Source organism: Rhinolophus ferrumequinum, chromosome 4 (genome assembly GCF_004115265.2).
Source record: "Rhinolophus ferrumequinum isolate MPI-CBG mRhiFer1 chromosome 4, mRhiFer1_v1.p, whole genome shotgun sequence".
In the NCBI taxonomy this organism is placed as follows: domain Eukaryota; kingdom Metazoa; phylum Chordata; class Mammalia; order Chiroptera; family Rhinolophidae; genus Rhinolophus; species Rhinolophus ferrumequinum.
In genome coordinates, this window is record NC_046287.1 from 38,940,412 (window position 1) to 38,959,370 (window position 18,959).

The window sequence follows — 18,959 nt, forward strand, 5'->3', positions numbered from 1 at the left end:
TTGAACTATAGAGAACCAGAAGTAATTGGACTTAAACTTATCAATGTCAGTCCTAAGTCACCCAGAATACAATTCTGCAGTCTCCTCTATTCCTACAATATACTTTTTGAGATAAATACATTTTTATTCACATTTTTTTCATTTTCTTATGACTAGTTTTCGTTCTCGTTTATGAAAGGTGTTCAATTGTTTACAAATCTATTTAGATTTATGTGTTTATCATTCTGACTAGGGTAATATTTCATTTTTCGTATATACGTTAGTGGTTTATTAAGGGAAATTTCACCTAACAGGGTGTTTTGTCACAGGATTATTAGGACACATTATTGGAATAAATTATACAGCCTTCTGGTGGAAATTACCACCTGGGGAACAGTGTTACCAAGCACAATTGATATACGACATGGGGAAGATACTTATTTTTTATTCTAAATAACAGTTGATGGAGATTTGAAGACAAGCCTCATGTTGTTTGCTTCTGAGATTTGTAAATTATTTATTTGTTCACTGGTTTGCACTGGAATGTCCAGTGGCCTGGAAAGCCCAGCTGCTGGGCCACATCCACTTTCAGCACATCACAATAGAATAAACATGGACTCAGACTTCATTGATGCAAATAGCAAGCAACACTATTTGTAGTGTTTTTTGTCTTTCTATTTATTGTGAATAATGGTACTTATATATAATTGATACGGTTAAAATGATCCTAATAAAATAATTTTATATAAATGTTACATAAATGTAATTTTACATAAATATCATATAATTTTAACATAAAATTTACATAAATATTTAGGTAATATTTCTAAATTATTTATATTTATCATTAAATATGACATATAACATAAAAAAACAAATGTACAACTTAATGAATGCCTTCATAGTGAACCTCATGTAGACGCTATCAAATCAGAAGATAGAATTTTGCTAGCATTGTAGAGTCATCCCCACGGGTAACCATCAGTTTCTTGACAGAGGGGTAAACCCCTCTGTTTCCCCGGATGTAACCAATATTCCTGACGTTACTGAGAATCACTCCTTTGAGTTTTTATATATGTGTGTGTGTATACACACATATATAAATATATTTATATATATATATATATTTATATATATATAAAATATATATAAGTATATAGTATATATGTGTGTGTTTATATCCTTAAAGAATTTTGCCTGCTTTTGAACAGAGATCATACTCTATGTATTATGTTGTGTCTGACATCTGGTGCTCAATATTATGTTTGTAAGAACCATCTATTTAAATATGTGCATCTGTGGTATTCATTCTAATTGCTAAATATTTTATGACCGTAACCCAATTTATTGATCTGTTCTACTGCTGATGGACTTTTGGGTGTTTCCACGTTGAAGCTATTAAGAACAATGCTGCCAAGAACTGTCTTGTGCATATATATGGTGGCACTTGTGTGTATTTCTGTACAGTGTATACTGAGGAGTGAAACTGCTGGATTGTAAGTTTTTCATACTCTCAGATTTATTAGATAATGCCACATGGCATTTCAATAAGGTTGTACCAATTTCTACTCCCATCAGCATGAAATGAGACTTCTTGTCCACATCCTCACCAACACATAGCGTTGTTAGATTTTAAAGTTTTTGCTTACTCGGTAAATTGTAGTGGTGTCTTAGCTTGTTTTCATTTACATGTCCCTCCTTTCTAATAGTTACTGGCTATTTGTATTCCCTCATTGTAAAGTGCCCAGTTTTTAAGGTTGTCTTGTCTTTTTCTTAATCCTTGTAGGAGTTTTATTATTGTTGTTTTTCTAGTCCCTCATGAATTATATTTAAAATAGTATCTTCTCCCCTACTGTGGTTTGTACTTTCACTATCTTTATGTTGAATTGTGATGCCCAGATGTTCTTGATTTTCATATGGTAGGATTTATCCATTATTCACTTTATGAGGAGTGCTTTTGGAGTTTAAAAATAATTAGTCCTTATTCTGAGAAATAAAGATATGTCTTTGAAGAATTTTCTCAAAGTATTATGGATATGTACAAGGTCAGCCAATTAAGTTTGCGAACTTGCCACCATGCGCTTACATTGGTAGCACTGAACAAACAGCTCGGTAAGGTTTCATAGCCTTGGTATACCAGTGTCTCACAGCTGTTTTCATGTCTACATGTGACGGTGTCTTGTTGAATGGCATTCATTATTATTGGGTGTTCTTGTGTGCCATTGAGAGAAAGTCTGAGCTTGAATTAGATCAATGAACAAACATTACATTACTTGTTAACTTGGCAAGAGTGGAAGTGGAATCAGGGACATGTTGGTTCAAGTTTATGGGGATAATGCCGTAAAGAAAACGGCAGTGTACAAATGGATAAAATTTTTTTCTGAGGGGAGAGAATGCATCACTGATGAAGAGAGGTCAGGGCGGCCAGTAATGAGCAGAACTGATGCAAACATTGCAAAAATTAATCAAATTGTGTGTCAAAATCGTTGGCTGACTGTGAGAAGCATAGCAGACCAAGTAAACGTCGATAGAGAAACAGTTAGGAAAATATCAACTGAAAATATTGGCATGAGAAAGGTGTGTGCAAAAATGGTCTCGAAGGAGCTCACCGATGAAAAAAAGCAAAGGAGACTCGAAGTTTGCCAAGACCTTTTGGAGAGGCAAGACGATGTTTTGGGCCGTATCACTAGTGGTCAAACATAGCTGTACCAATAGGACCATGAAACAAAGCATCAAAGTGCACAATGGAAATCAGCCAATTCTCCACGACCAAAAAATTTCCGTCAGTCCAAAGGAGTCAAAACAATGTTGCTAACCTTTTTTGATATCAGATATCATGATTGTTAATTTGTACCAACTGGATAAACAGTTAACCAAGTTTACTATTTGGAAGTGCTGAAAAGACTGCGTGAAAAAGTTAGACGAAAACGACCTGAAATTTTCGCCAACATTTTTTGCCCTGCTTCACTACAATGCACCAGCTCACACAGAACTGTCTGTGAGGGAGTTTTTAGCCAGTAAATAAATAACTGTATTGGAACACCCTCCCTAAACACTTGATCTGGCCCCCAGTGACTTCTTTCTTTACCCGAAGATAAAGGAAATATTGAAGGGAAGACATTTTGATGATATTCAGGACATCAAGGGTAATACGATGACAGCTCTGATGGCTATTCCAGAAAAAGAGTTCCAAAATTGCTTTGAAGGGTGGACTACATGCTGGCGTCAGTGCATAGCTTCCCAAGGGGGGTACTTCGAAAGTGACTATAGTGATATTTAGCAGTGAGGTATGTAGCACTTTTTTTAGGATTAGTTTGCAAATGTCGTTGTCAGGCCTTGTATTTCACATATAGCTTCACCTACACTTGAAATTTATACAGAGGGCCATTTACTTTATCTTCTGTTTTAATAGTTTCCACTTGGCTCCAACCCATTTTCTGCAAAGCCTGCTTTCCCCCACTACTCTAATGTGCTAAATATCTCATTTATCAAGTGTTCAGAAATAAATGGGTCTGTTTCTGAGCTTCTTATTGTCTTTTATTGGTCCAAATGTCTATCCTTGTGTCAATACCATAGTTTCTTAATTAGTAGATTTTATAATAAGTCTGTATGTCTTGTTGAGACTTGTTCTTTAAGAGTGTGTTGATGCCTATAATCCCTTACATATTTTAAAATCAGCTTGTCAAATTCTGCCACATTTATTGGGGTTTTGTTGGGATTACATTGTATTCACCTTTTACAATATTTCAACTTTCAGAAAATGAACATGGTATGTATCTTAGTTGATTAACCCCTTTTAATTATTTTAGTGTTTCTCAGTAAAATTTTATAATTTTTTCAGATGATGTCTTACACATGTATTTATAGTTATTCCCAGAATATCTAAATTGATATTGATTGATGCTATTAGAATTTATTAATTTTTTTCTTACTGCTGCTGGTAAATAGGAACATAATTTATTTTGTATTCCAATTTTATATCCAACAACCTTGTAGAACTTCTTAATTAATTCTATAAATGTGCCTATTAGTTCTTTTGTATATAATAGTATTGTCTGGGAAGAGATCTTTTTTCCTTCCTTCCTAATCTTTATAAATTTTATTTATTTTTCTTGCCTCAATGCAGTGTCTCAAATTTTCTACAGTGTTGGATAAGCAAAGAGATACTGGTTCTTCTTGTCTTTATTCCAAAATCAAAGTGATAATTTTAGTTATTCACCAATAAAGGTGAGGTTTTCTGTACATTTTATATATCTTATGTCAGATACGGAATGCTTCCTCCTATTCTTAGTTTGCTAAGAATTTTTATAATTAATGGATATAGACTTATTAAAATGAATTTTCTTAATGTATTATGATGATCATGTGATTTCTTCTTATCTCTTTATATGATTAATTATACTATTTGATTAATGCGAATTCATCTTTATTCCTAGACTAAATCCAACTTAGATATTACATATGATTCTTTTTTTACAATGCTGAAATCAATTTGTTAATATGTTTATGGGATTTTTGCACTTGTGGCTATGAATGGAGACTGGTCTGAAGTTTTTAAATATGCAAGAAAAAAGGAACTAAAGTAAAAATCAAGATGCAATCTGTCATATACCTGAAAAATAGAAAATATTTTTATTTCCTTGTGAAATACTCTATTTTTTCCTAGTAAATAAAAAAGGCTTTTACATGGGAGTTTAATACTACCTTGTAATTCTATATTTATATAACTTGACTCACTGGCAGTTTTCACCAGCTATGTTCAAGTGTGAAGTTTAATGCTTTATTTCTTATCTCACCCAGATCTTGTCTCTATTCTATGTGCATGGCTTCAGAGAGAGGAAAGTAAAGCTGATTAAATTCCATCCTCCTTCATGCCTCTAAAAATAAGAATCAGTTCAAATTCATTGGCATACAAGTTTCATTGTCTGTCCATCTTTTCTTGACAAAAGATTCAAGGACTGAAGTGCTATCAAACAGCTCAAGTTGATGATTGATAGCTTGTAGCTGACTGTGACATGAATGATTTCAATGTTGGGGGTGTCTGGAGATGACATACTTGCTCTTCCTTTGTGATTTCAGAAAGACATCTGTGAAATTCCACTCTGTGTTCCACCATTCAGTTACACTTATGCTCTGCAGTATGGACGACGGAGCTCTGTCAGAGAATTAATTTTCCCCAAGAATCTCTAAAAGCACAAAATCAACATAAGATGAAACCTTCCCCTTGAGAATATTAAAAATGTATTCAAGATAAGTGATAAGTATATGAAACACATTTAACATGGTGTAAAATAGCATGTGATCTCTTTTAAAAACAGATAATATAGCAAACAAATATTTTAGAGTTCAGAAAAGTGAAAGGTTTGTTATGTGATAGGATTTGAACTAGAACTTGTTGGATTTGTTTGAGAAGACAGGTACAAGATGACCGTAGAAGTGGAGGGTATAGTATAAATAAATCCTTTTTATATCATTGTAAATGTTTTGAATCTTCAAAGGAAGAGTATATGTAATAACAAACATGTGGAGTAATTGCTATTGTCTAAGCCTTGTTCTAGCCATTGCACATATTATCTCATTTAATCCTTGGACAAATTCTGCAAGACAACGCTATTACAGATGAAGAAACTGAGGGATAGTGATCTTGGGAAAACTTGCCAAAGGCCAAGCAAGTGCTTAGGGCTGACAGGTTGTTGATCCCAGGCATTTACCTCAAATACTGCTGCTCTGACCTAAATGGTGATCATGAAAAAGAAAATTTTGTTGTTGAAGGTGAATGAAAATGTTGATTACAGGTATCTCCAACCTAGAATGTTCCCATACTTTGAAAAATCACCTGATTCTGACCCTAAGACTAGGTAGTTCTCTCTCTATTGTAAATTTCAGAAACTTCACATTAGGATACATATATTAAATCAGAGATCTTAATATTTTTTCCCTATGTCTGTAAAGTTTTCTTCGAGTCATTAGCAGTTATAAGCATTATAAAATCATTTATTGAAACCAGAATGAAATTTCTTAAAAATTTAGTTTCTGACATCTACTAAACCAATGTAGAGATTGGAGTCAGGATTGTAAGGGGATGATGGAAGAAAGCTAAGAAGGAAAGGGATGAAACAACAAACTATGTGTTAATGAAAGTAGCATTTAACACAGGTTTTATAATGCTGAATTATGGAAAAGGGGGAGCTAAGGAAGTGAGTTCAATGAACCAGTCCTTTCTGTGTATGTTGTCAAAAGTTTCGTGTGTTATGCCACTATCCCCCAAACTAGCAATACATGGAAAATAACTATCATGTAAATATCCAGAGACATAGAGGTTCACTTATCATAGCATGTACTTGCAGCTGAAAATCATATTCTTCACAAAATATGCCCTTTTTGTTTGCTGATGCTCCACAGATATGAATTGCAACTCAACAGATCCCAGATAACCGATCCTAAATTAGAGTACAGTAAAAGATGTGCATAAGAAATTAAATGGATGATTTTACTTCAACTTGGTGAAATAATTGTTATGGAATATCCTTAGATCTTAAAGGCAGAGCTGAGACAAGAACTAATTTCTTCTTATTCCTGATCCACAATTTACCATCTTTGTGTCTCTTTCTGTAAGTTGAGGTGTTCAGTTTATTTTGAACCATATTCTTTTATTAATTCACTTAAAATTATAGCTCAAATATAGTATCATAAATTGCATAAAAACAATTTGTAGCTTAAAAGACTGCATACTTTTGAGTAGAATCCAATGTCATAATCATCCTTTGTCCATTATCATATGTAACTGGGTCTGTATTCCCTTATTTAATCATTTCTTTTTAATCAGTCCTTTCAGTATTTCCATAACTAATGTTTACACTATTGCATACAGTACTTGACTTTAATCGTGTTTCTAAGAACATTTTTTCTAATGGTTGAAGTTTTTGAAATATTGACATGATGTTGTATGTTCTACAGTGTTCTGAGAGCATTCGTCAGAACTTCCTGGAATTGGGGGCTAGTACAGAGCATTAGCTAGTGAAACAGTGTTCATATATGATTTAATAAAACAAATGCAGTTAAAACCTTCAGGGAAGAGATAAGACTGTAAAAGTCTAATTCACTCTTGTCACTGCCTAAAACAATATAGGATGTGATTATGTGCTATGTGAAAGGTTTTTGAGGATCATAAAACTACATTTTGGAACCAGTCCAATAAAAATGAAGTAAATGGCTACAGAGAAAGACAGAAAGAGCAAGTTATAATTGAATGATGTTGGCATGAAATTTTGAAGGAAGTAAATTAGGACATTAAGTTGAGGGGATTAGAAAGAGAGATTGAGGAAATGAAGTGGAAAAAGCATTTAAACACCAGACAGTGTTTTAATAAGAGTTTTATAAGACTCAGTACTCACTGTAGCTTATAATAGTCCAATTTGGTAACATGGGACCTGAAATGTATTAAGCAGATTAAGATTCTAGCAGTGACTCACACCTTTAATAGTTTATGATGATGGATACGTTACTTTAAGTTTTCTAAACTTTTGTGTCCATATCTGTGAAAATAGGGTGTTGTAAAAATATTTACTTTACTTTACAGGGTGTTGTAAAATAAAATACAATAATATATTTAAAAATGCCTATATCCATGTTTGGTACCTAGTCCACCTCCAATAAACGTTCATTCCCTTTCTCCTTCCCATTTTGTATTATTGGAATTATTTATCCAGCTGTGATAGACCAAGTCTGGCATAAATATATCATGAGACAGTTTTAAAAATTCTTGTGCAAAAAGATTAAATCCTTAGTATCTTGGAATAAAACTCGATTTAGTAGTTATAAAATTTAATATCTATTGAGCACATTGTATGTCTGATATTCTGCACGAGCTATTGTCACATTTAATCCTCACAGCAATCATGTTACTGTTATCATCCTCTTTTAAAATGTTGATCATTTATGTAGGGAGTAGGTGATGAGACAGGAGTAAAACCAAATGTGTCTGAATCTGAAGTCCCTGACGTTCACCACTAAGTTATCCTGCTTAATTGGTACTCATCAAGGGTTTAAACATTTTCAAATTACATATTTACGATGTATTTGTTTGAAGGTGGGGCGGTGGTGAGAATGAATAGCACTAGAGTGTGACATGACTGTGATTGATTTTTACTCTGTTTCTAGCTTTTTAAACTTGCCGAGCAACGTATCTCAGCCTCCATTTATGCAATGTAAAATAGGATAAATATGCTTATCTCCATGTTATTTTTAGAATTAAATTAAGTTATATGCTTGTGTGTGGTGTCGAAGCACATATGTGTGTATAATATATAGCATAGTACTATTCCTGGCAGAGTAATAAAAAGAGCTGCCAGTTTTTATAGATTGAAAATATTTGAATCATAATGCCTTATGATGACTGAAATAAAAAATGAACCACTTGGTTCCAATTGCAGTAATAGCAGCAAAACTGGAACAAAAAAAGATTATGAACTCTGGGGAAAATATAAAAACAACTTTTTGAATACACAGGAAAAATTATCAAAAGAAAGCAAAGACTGGCAGGGATTTGACCCTTAAAGGAAGAGAATTGTGCTGGGTGCGATTCTTATATGTAAGGCTTTTTGTCAGAGGGCATTCCCAGGTCTTAAGCTTGAACTCAAGCCAGAAGTGACTGTCTTTACTGACTTGAAGAATCAAATGATGAGTTTGAGTCCACAAGAGAGGGTTGCAAGTGAGAGGGGAATCCAACAAGCAAGTGAATCACAGTGGAAAGAAACTTGAAATCTTCATGTAAACTCTTGTCAAGTCTTTGGCTCACTCCTTAACTTTGCTTACGTGAGATTTCAGACATCCCAGCATCGTATAACAGCCGGAAGGCTAAAAGAATGAGACTACTTGCTGTATACCATAAGGGAAACAAAGCTTGGAGGCAGTCTAGCCAAGTCAACTGGTTGTCATAACTAAAAAAAGAGTTCTTCAGAGGAAGATAACAGAACCCAGAGTTTATAATATGTTCACAAAGTTCAGTTTAGTATACAAAATTAATATACATGCAAAGACATATGAGAAATAGGACATAAAGTCAAGAGAAAAGATAGGTAGTATTAAACAAATCATAAGCTGGAGATGTCCACATGTTGCTATTAGCAGAGAATGACTTTCAAGTAGTCATATTAAATATGTTCAAGCAAAATAAGTTTATATTGAGAGAACTGATCTGAAATAGCAATATCAATGCCTCAAAAATACCAAATGGAAATTATAGCATTCAAAAATAAAGCATCTAAAATTAAACTTTTACTAGAATTATTTCAGTAATATTTGAGAAAGGTTAGAATAAGTAAATTTAAATTCAAATCCATAGCTTTTATCATAATTGAAGAAAAGAGAATGTTCTAAAAAATCCAGTTCAGATGACATACAATAAAATGCCATTTTCTTCACAACAGCAAAAGCAATAAACAGAAACTAGGGACATGTGGCACAGTTGCTATATATGTAACGGGGATGCAGAAAAAGAGGGAAAAATGATGACACAGAAAATGTACGTGAAGAAATAAAAGACACAGATTTCTGAATGTGAAAAACAAACAACTTGATGAACAAATTGGATCAGCAAACTCGAAGCATAATATAAAGAAACATAAAAGACCTAAATGTATCAGAGGAAAACTTTCAAAAACTGAAGATGAATGGAAAAACTTGTAGGCAACTAGATAAAAAAGATGCATTACATAATGGGTAATGATAACTACTTTTCTTCAGAAATAATATAAGGCAAAAGATAATGGAAAAATATTTTTAAAGTATTATAAGAAAAATCATATCTGTCTACCAAGAATTCTATTTGAATAATTGGAGAAAAATACTATGTCTATGGATTAGAACACTCAATATTGTTAAGATGTTCATTCTCCCCAAATTAATATATATTCAATGCAATGCCAATCAAAATTTCAATCAACAGCCTTTATTATAGAAATGACAAATTGATTCAAAAATCTACATGGAAATATAAAGTATATAGAATAATCAAAGCACTATTGAAAATGATGGCTGTGATTACAAGACTTAAGACTATCTGACATCAAAATTTAAATTAAAGCTATAGTATTCAAGACAGTATGGAATTGACATTAGAATAGACAATTCGATCTTTAAAACAAAAGACTAAGGTCAATAAATTTTCAACAAAGTTGCCAAAGCAATTCAGTTGGTAAACGAAAGCATTGTCAGCAAATGGTTTTAAAACACCATTCAATTGAATGTGTATTTGCGCATATGTGTATGTGTGTCATACCATACACAAAAATCAATTCATGCTGATTATAGGCTTAACCATAAACATAAAATCTATAAAGCTTTTAAAAGAATACAGAGTGTATCTTCTTGACTTAGAGTATAGAAATCAGCCATAACATTAAAAATGTTATTAAAATTTGCTATATGCTAAAAATGCTATTAAAATTTTAAAAATTACATCTTAAGTAAATGTATGTTCATAAAAAACATTTATAAAGTGAGCACAAAGTCATGGACTGGAATTAAATTTGTGTAGCAACTCTATTGGGTAAAGGTCTTTTATCTAGAATATAAAGAACTCCTAAAAATTGATAATTAAAACATATAATCCAATAGAATGTGTAAGAAACTTGAATAGATACTTAGTTCACAAAGGGAGATAAATGAATGGTCAATTAACACATAAAAATTGCTCAAAATTATTAGTCATCAGGAAAATTGAAATCAAAACCATAACGAGATTATCATTTCACACACATTAGAATGGCTAAACTTAAAAATGCTTTTCAAAGCAATAGTTTCTGTGTGTGTGGAGTAACTCATACATTCTGACTGAGGTTTAAAATAGTATAATTACTCTGATTACAAAGCAGTTTTGACATATTCTCTCGGTTATTCATACACCTTATCATTCATTTGGCAATTATACCTCTAGTTATTTACTCAAGGGAAATGAAAATATATCTCTATACAAAGACTTGTTCATAAATATTCACAGTATTCTTATTTTAAAAAGCTAAAAGTGGAAATCTACAAATATTTATTCACAAAGGGTAGAAAGAAAGGATAAACAGATTGCGGTATATTTATACAGTGAATTCTATATACCAATAGAAAGAAACAAACTACTGATACATGCAATAACATGGGTGAATCTCAAAAACATTGTAATAAGTGAAATTGGACGGGACAAGGAGTACGTACATAAAGTATGATTCCATTTATATGAAGTGTTTAAACATGGAAATGCAATCTGATAGAAAAAATAACAACATTGGTATTGGATGGTCGGCAAGAAAACTTTCTGGGGTGATGGTAATGTTGTATATATTAATAGAAGTATAGATTATGGGAGTATATGTTTGCCACAACTCATTGGTACCTAAACATTTGTGCATTTCACTATGTGTAATCATTCACCCCTTACCCCCCAATAACTGTGAACAAATATTGAACACGACTAGTAGAGTTTGTTTTATTGTGTAGCAGAATATGTCAACAGTCCTGAAACCATTTTCTTTTATTTTAGACTTGATCTAGTGAATAAATACATTGAGTATAATGGGAGCCAGATCCCAACTATTAGCTATTGTAATACTGATATGGAAAAGAGAACACTAACATGAACTCCATTGTACTGGAATTCAAACTGTAAGTATTAATTCATGTTTCCAATATACTATAGATAGATATACAGATTTATAGTGGATGAATAGATAGATGATAGATAGATAGATAGATAGATAGATAGATAGATAGATAGATAGATAGATAGACAGACAGACAGGTAAACACACACACACTTTCCAGCTCTGTTGAGAATACCTAGGAGTAATATAACATCAGTAGCAATTACCGTATCTATTGTGCAGATCTTGGTTTTTGACTATCATTCTTTAATGACAGTAATCAGGGTGCCTTGGAGAACTGAAGGTCCCAGGATCTAGGCAGGGAAAGTGCAAGCTAGAAAGTAAAGAATTTCTAGAAGAATAATAGGGATATGTTAAAAGCACCCAAGATCCATTTTGAAGAGGCTCCAAATAGACAAATCTAGTACAAGTAGAGTATTATAAACAAATAAGAATAGTAAACGATCAAATCCTTTTAATGGGAATTCATGAGTCCAAACTGATATGAATGAAGGAATGAATGAACCAAAAACTGGGAGAGAGGGAATAGCTCTTCCCTGCAATAGAATATCACTATATAGAGAACAAATGAAGTGGTTAGAAAACCACTATTGTAGGTATCATAGTAATAATTGAGTCAGCCAAGAATTACCAACTTGTGCTACAACTAGTGAGTAAAATTTTGATGAGGACCATTATATTTTTCATAGTGTCAAAGTACTTATTAATTACAAAAGAAGCATATATGAATTTTATAGTGGATAAATCTAGTGTACAGCACATCGATTCAATCATCAAAGTTATTATCATTGATGGGATAAACTGATCATGCACTTCCTGATATGATACTGAGAAGGACACTATTACCTCTGTAGTGTTCTTACCAGAAGGACATACACTTACTCTAATCATGAGAAAACAACAGTTAAATTTAACTTGAGAGGGATGCTACCAAAGAGATGGCTGCACTCTTCAAAAACGTCAAGGGGAAGAATGACAAAAGCTGAGAAACACATGCTTCCAGATTAAAATGGGCTAAAAAGTTATGGTAACTAAATGCAGGATCCTGATCCTGGACTCAGGAAAAAACAAACAAAAAAAAGCATGAAGAAACCATTGGAATAGAAATATATTAATGTTAAATTTCCTGATTTTGATTATTGTTGTATGGTTATATAAGAGAATTCTCTTTTCTTGGGGTATATGTGCTAAAGTGTGCGTGTGTGTGTGTGTATGTGGGAGGGAGGGAATGAGAAGGATAAATCAAATGGAGCAGAATTAAATAATTAATGAATCTTGTTAAACGGTATACTAGAGTCTTTGTATCATTTTTGCAAATTTTCTATATATTTGAAATTATATCAGTAGAAACAGTTAAAAATAAAGCTGCACATCTAACTTTTTCCATTACTGTTTACATCCTATTGGTTCTGTTTCCTGGAGAACACTGACAATTAATTCAAAAATTTTGAAAAAGATATACCTCTTTAGTAAATAAAAATTGTATTACATTAATTAAAGAGGAAATTAGCTAAAATCCTTTATTACAGAGGAAGTGAAAGACTTTGATCATAAATGTTTTAGAACCACAACTTCCCGTGCCTCAAGCACACCATTTATTAATGTCTTAACCTACTGTTTTGCAGGTTTTTTAAAGATTAAAACAGTGTTTTAATCTTTTCTTTTTGTAGTTTTTTAAAGATTAAAACAAATGCATTTGAAGTGGTGGTGGGTGAGCAGTGAGGGGGAAGCCAGATGAGAGAAAATACTAATCACTAAGAATATGTTTAAATATTGAATGTTACTGTGTACTTATTAGAAAAATATTAATAGTAAATACTCTTTTAATGTAATTAGAAAGCATTGAATAGTGGTATTTAGGAAGTTGACAATATCATTAATGTTGATAGTGTTATATAGGAGATTGATATGTTACATTTTTATTACACCAACATACAAGAAGTTATCAGGAAATCACTGGTTTTTTTATACAGTTGACCTCTATTTCTTTTCTTTTTTCACTAAGGAATAAGATTTATTGGGTAATGTTTAGCTTCGGAGGGTTACAATCCATTGCATTATCTAATATGTTTTTTCACCCCAAGAACCAATTTTTGTCCCATTGAGAATACATGCTTTAAAGGGAATAAAAATGAATTAAACAGCCTTCAACATTCTTAGTGGGGAGGAGGAACCGTAATGGGTATCATTGGAGGTTGAAATAGTTGGCTTCTGGTATCATTTCTGTCTCATGTTGGTTGTGTGGTCTTAGAAGAAATCATCTTTTTTATTTCCTTGTTTGGAAAACACAAGACTAGCATAAAGACTGATAGATTGGAAAAATAACAACAACAGAAAAACACATTTAATCTCTCTGGACTCCGTGTTCTTGGTATAATTAAAAAAGCTGGTATAGATCAGTTGTTCTCAATTTTGGCTGCATTTTCCGGGGGTCGTAAAAGATGTCAGTACTCACCTATATCCCCAGTCCAACTCAACCTGTCTCTGGAGGTTATGGTGCAGCCAGTGGTTCTCAAACTTAGTGTGAATCACACTATCATTAAGCATAGATTCCTGGGTCCCATTTCCAGAGTTTCTAATTCTGTAGGTCTGGAGTGGGACCTGCAAATTTGCATTTCTCTGAAATTCTCAGGTGATGTTATGCTAGGGATTTGGCACTGGTTTAGGCATAGGTGTAAATATGTGTGTGTGTGTGTGTGTGTGTGTATCTACCCAGGTGAATTCTAATCTCAGAGCTATTGGTATGCAAAATATTAATAAGGTTCTTTTCAGTTCTAAGATACTGATATTTTAATACAATGAGAATTGTCGGGCATCAAAATGATCTATATAGAAAAACATCATTTTTTTGGTCAATCTTCATTAAGAATTTGTTTTATAAAGCATTTTACAGTTTTTTTAATTAATGTTTTTACAGTACATTTTTCAATTAACATTTTTACATTTTGCTGCATATATGGTTCTTGACTTCACTTTTCAGTAAAGAAAAGTTATTTGCTTCTCATTGTTTCATCATTTGATAAAACCAGTGGTGGGTTTGGATAGTAGCCAGTGGTTTTTGAATTGTTTGAATAGAATTTTGTAAACATGTAGTCCAGGGGTAATTCTGCTATTGTTTCAATACTTGGAATTGCAGTAGTGCTGTAAGTACTGATTCTCTTACAAGACCACGTATAAATCAAGGCGTCTTCTGTGTTTTTTAGTTCCGAAATGGAATCAATAAAAAATAAGTCCCAGTTTTTAGGTAATGAATTTAGAGGCTTTGTCTTCTGTCCCTCATATTTTCCTTCCGTCTCTAGAGGCTCTGATTCCTCAGGCTTCTGGTTTCTGTGCCCTCTGACCTCTTCAAGGATGAGGACTGTCGCCCAATTACTACAATGACAAGCTGGGAAAATATCTGAATGCGTGCTGTCACCACAGTAAACAACCTTGGGTTCAGCTTTGACAGTCATTTTCTTCAGAAGTTTGTAAAGGTGGACAGCATTCCATTGGGAGTACCAGCCAGGTTTATCCAGAGATGGCAGTGCCTCCTGCTCCTGTCATTCTCAAAAGTCCTGAAAGGTCTCTAACTTGGTAAATGGGAGAAGAAACCCGGCTTCAGTGCATTGTAATCACAATGTCAAAAAGATCTGCAAAATCATTCCCAAGGATATGCTTGCAGAGAAGTCTACAGCAATCACTGTGAGAACTGGTGATTAACAAAAGAATTTCCCCAGCATTCTTTAGCTACCAAAGCCACTTCTTTACAGATTTGGGACAACTGTGTAAATACCAGCCTGGATCTCTATTTCTGGAAAATATGTTCCGCAGTTTTCCTTAAAAGCTGACATTCTATATTTGTGTTGTATACCGGCAACTGTATCCTTCCAAAAATCAAATGCTTCCTGCCCATTTTTCTTCTTTGTTAAAATGTCCACCACTCTGGCACTCAGAAGACCTCCTGGCAGGTCAAAGTAGTTATTATACAAATAATATTTTCCAGATCCGTAAGCCATTCCAGTGTCCAACAGGAAGTACTTCTGCTCCTTCCTGCCAAACTCCTCGACCGCCTCCTAGGCAGCCCTCGTCTTTGTGCTGTGGGGTTGCTCTGAGAAGGGTGCCATTATATGCGAATTTAATGAAACTCCCCTCTTCCAGATCTAATGCCAAGCTCTTGCAACAGAAGTCCCAATGTTTTGGAGTCCTAGTGAGCAATTCCTTGTCATATCCTTTCTCCTTGACCAGGAGCTGAGCAAAGCTGTTATAAATGCGGAGAGGCGGGGATGGGGGCCAGGGCGCTCTCTAGCAGGTTGTAGCTACACAGTGTGGCCCAGCAGTTGCTGGCTGACAGAGAGAAGTGCTGAGCCGTGGCTGCACTGACAACACTGGCAAGCGCCTCTCTATTCCTTTTCCATTAAACTTTTCAGTTTTCATTCCCTAATGGTTTATATTAAATGTATGAATACTTTTTAAACCTGCAGTACAGAACATTTTCTTGCTCTGTTTCTAAAACAGGGATATGCATTTTTTTGGTGTCACTGCAGCTTTACTTCTGGTCACATATACAAATATACCTATTATCCCCAAAATATAGCCCTTAATATTACTATAAATTCGTTTCAAGTATAAATAGATACTGAGTGATTCACAGATTAGTTCATTTTGATAGGACAAATGCATTTTATGAAAATATGGGGGCTTTTTAATCAAGAATTTATTTTACAACATAAATGCTAATTTAATCTTAAGGTAAATTTTAATGCACTTTTGAATTTCTGGGGTGGCCGGTTAGCTCAGTTGGTTACAGAGCGTTGCTGCTAACACCAAGGTTGCCAGTTTGATCCCTGCCTGGGCCACTTTGAGCTGCGCCCTCCTTATGAAAAAAAAAAAAAAAGGAAAGAATTTCACCTGCTATGTATTTTGAAGTTTATGTTTAAGAATAGACCCTTTTTGTTCATATTAGCCACTATATTTACATTCACATTCTCTAGAATTCTTAGTTTTATGCCAGGTAATACTTTTTTTTTTTTTTTTAACTGACTGGGACAACATATTTGTATCCAAACCGTTTTATTTACTACTTAAATTTTTTTTATGTTCTAATAAAAATAAATCTACTTCCATTATATATGTCAATTAGATTGGTTTTCTATATAATTTTGCACATGTTTTGCTTAATTGAATAGGTTTAAAGTTTTGAGTAATTGAAGGATTTTAAAATCCTTATATCAGAAATTAAAACTACGATATGTCATAATTTGACATGTGAAATACAGTGTATGTATTTTTGTTACTCCTGATGCAAATTTAAAGTTTTCCTAAATTGTTCGTATCTGTCACAAATTTATAAGAAAACAAACAACTGTCTAAATTACTATTTATTAGAAACCCCTATTTTAAAAAGTACCTTGTCGAGATTCCATTCTACAGGAAAGCAACAATAGCCAATACTTTCTGATCTGATTGCCTTTCATGTGTGAGGCTCGATTCCGGTTCTATTATTGGGAATCAGGAAAGTTATTCCCTGCGTGATAATATGGGTCAAGATCACCTTTATGCTTATTATAGGAGATGCTCATCCAGAGACTGTTAGCTTAATGACCCAGCTCCTTCTGCATAAGTTACAGTCTGGGACCATGGTAGGAACTTTTGAAGCTTCATTAGTCTTTAAGGCCACAGCGGAAACATTAAATTAACAAACAAACAAAAAAAAAAAAAAAAAAAAGAAGGAAACAAAATGTCTAGTCAATGATTCCAAAGAGACCCTAGCCAACAAAGTGTTGTCTTTCCAGCATTCTTTAGCTGTAAAGGAGTTGAGCTGTGTTTTGGTAAATTGTGTGTAACTTCTGCTGTCATTTAACTTTTACACCTGACTAAATCTGTTAAGCAGTATTCCATACTAATAACTTTTGTGTAGGTACATGATCATTATGCCATACGCATCAAACTCTGAGGTAGCATCACCTTTGCTGCCAAATGGAAGGTGGCTATGATAAGATGATCAGACAGGTAGGGATTATGAGTCTGAATCTCAAGAGAGATATGAGAGACAAAGCTATGATTTTTGGATATGGCCATAGGTGGAAAAAAAACGATGTGCATGTGGTTACTTGGGGAGTGTGTTTTGAATCAGAGATCCAGAAAGCTGAAGATCTAACCTTTGAATCACCAAAGTAGAGCATCAGAAAATGTAGTGGATGAATCTGGAGACAATAATGTATTGAAACTAAGAGAAGACACATTCAACAGTGAAGTGACATATAGAGCAGAAAGGCCAATTATCAGACATATTAGAGAATATGTCTTAGTTTTGGCAATTAAAATATCACAGGACACCTAAAATCAGAAACATTTCAGTGATTATCTGTGGATTGAACTGGATAGCCATGAACTTGAGGGGTAATGAGGAATTCTTTAAAACCTTTTTTGGATCAGTTTTATGTTCATAGCAAAATTAAGAGGAAGGTACAGAGATTTTTCATATACTATCTCCCTACACATGCAGAGTTTCCTCATTATCAGTATCACCCCTGCACCTCACCAGAGCGGTACATTTGTTACAATTGATGAGCCTACACTGACATGTCAGAATCGTGGAAAGTCCATAGTTTATCTTAGAGTTCGCTCTTGGTGTATGTTCTGTGAGTTTGAACAAATGTGTGATGCCACCGATCCATGACTATAGTATCATATGTGCACAGAGTAGTTTCAATGCCATAAAAATTCTTTGTGCTCCACCTATTTATACCCCCTTCCCACGCCAGCAACTCGGATCTTTTTACTGTCCATGGTTTTACCTTTTCCAGAATGTTGTATAGTTGGAATCTCACAGTATGTAGTCTATTCAGACTGGCTTCTTTCACTTTGTATTGTGCATTTAAGTGTCCTCCGTGTCTTTTCATGGCTAGATAGCTCATTTCTTTTCAGCATGGAATATATTCCACTGCCTGCCTGTGTCACAGTTTATTTATCCATTCACCTTCTGAAGGACATCTTGATTGCTTCCAAGTTTTTGCAATCATGAAAAAAAAGCTGCTATAAACATACTGTAGAAGTTTTGTGCGTAAATAAGTTTTCAACTCCTTTGGGAAATATTAGGAAGTTTAATTGCTACATCATATGCTGAGAGTATGTTTAGTTTTTTAAGACACTGCCTAACTATCTTCCAACCAGCAATGTATGAGAGTTCCTCTTCAATTCCAAGCAGCACTGGGTGTTGTTAGTGTTAGAAATTTTGGCCATTGTAATAGGTGTGTAGTGGTGATAAATAGTTTAATGAATAATTGTAATTATAGTCTGGTGGACTTTTATTTCAAGAATTGAACTGAAAGGAAAGTAAGAGATTGGGTG

At 33.7% G+C, this 18,959-nt stretch overlaps 1 protein-coding gene and 1 pseudogene across 1 annotated transcript in view; one reads left to right on the top strand and one right to left on the bottom strand.

Moving 5' to 3' along the window:
• Window positions 1-18,959, top strand: part of GPC5 (glypican 5) — a 1,202,777-nt gene that overhangs the window by 349,820 nt on the left and 833,998 nt on the right. The window lies entirely within an intron of this gene.
• On the bottom strand, window positions 14,621-18,398 carry LOC117021300 (5'-nucleotidase domain-containing protein 1-like; annotated as a pseudogene).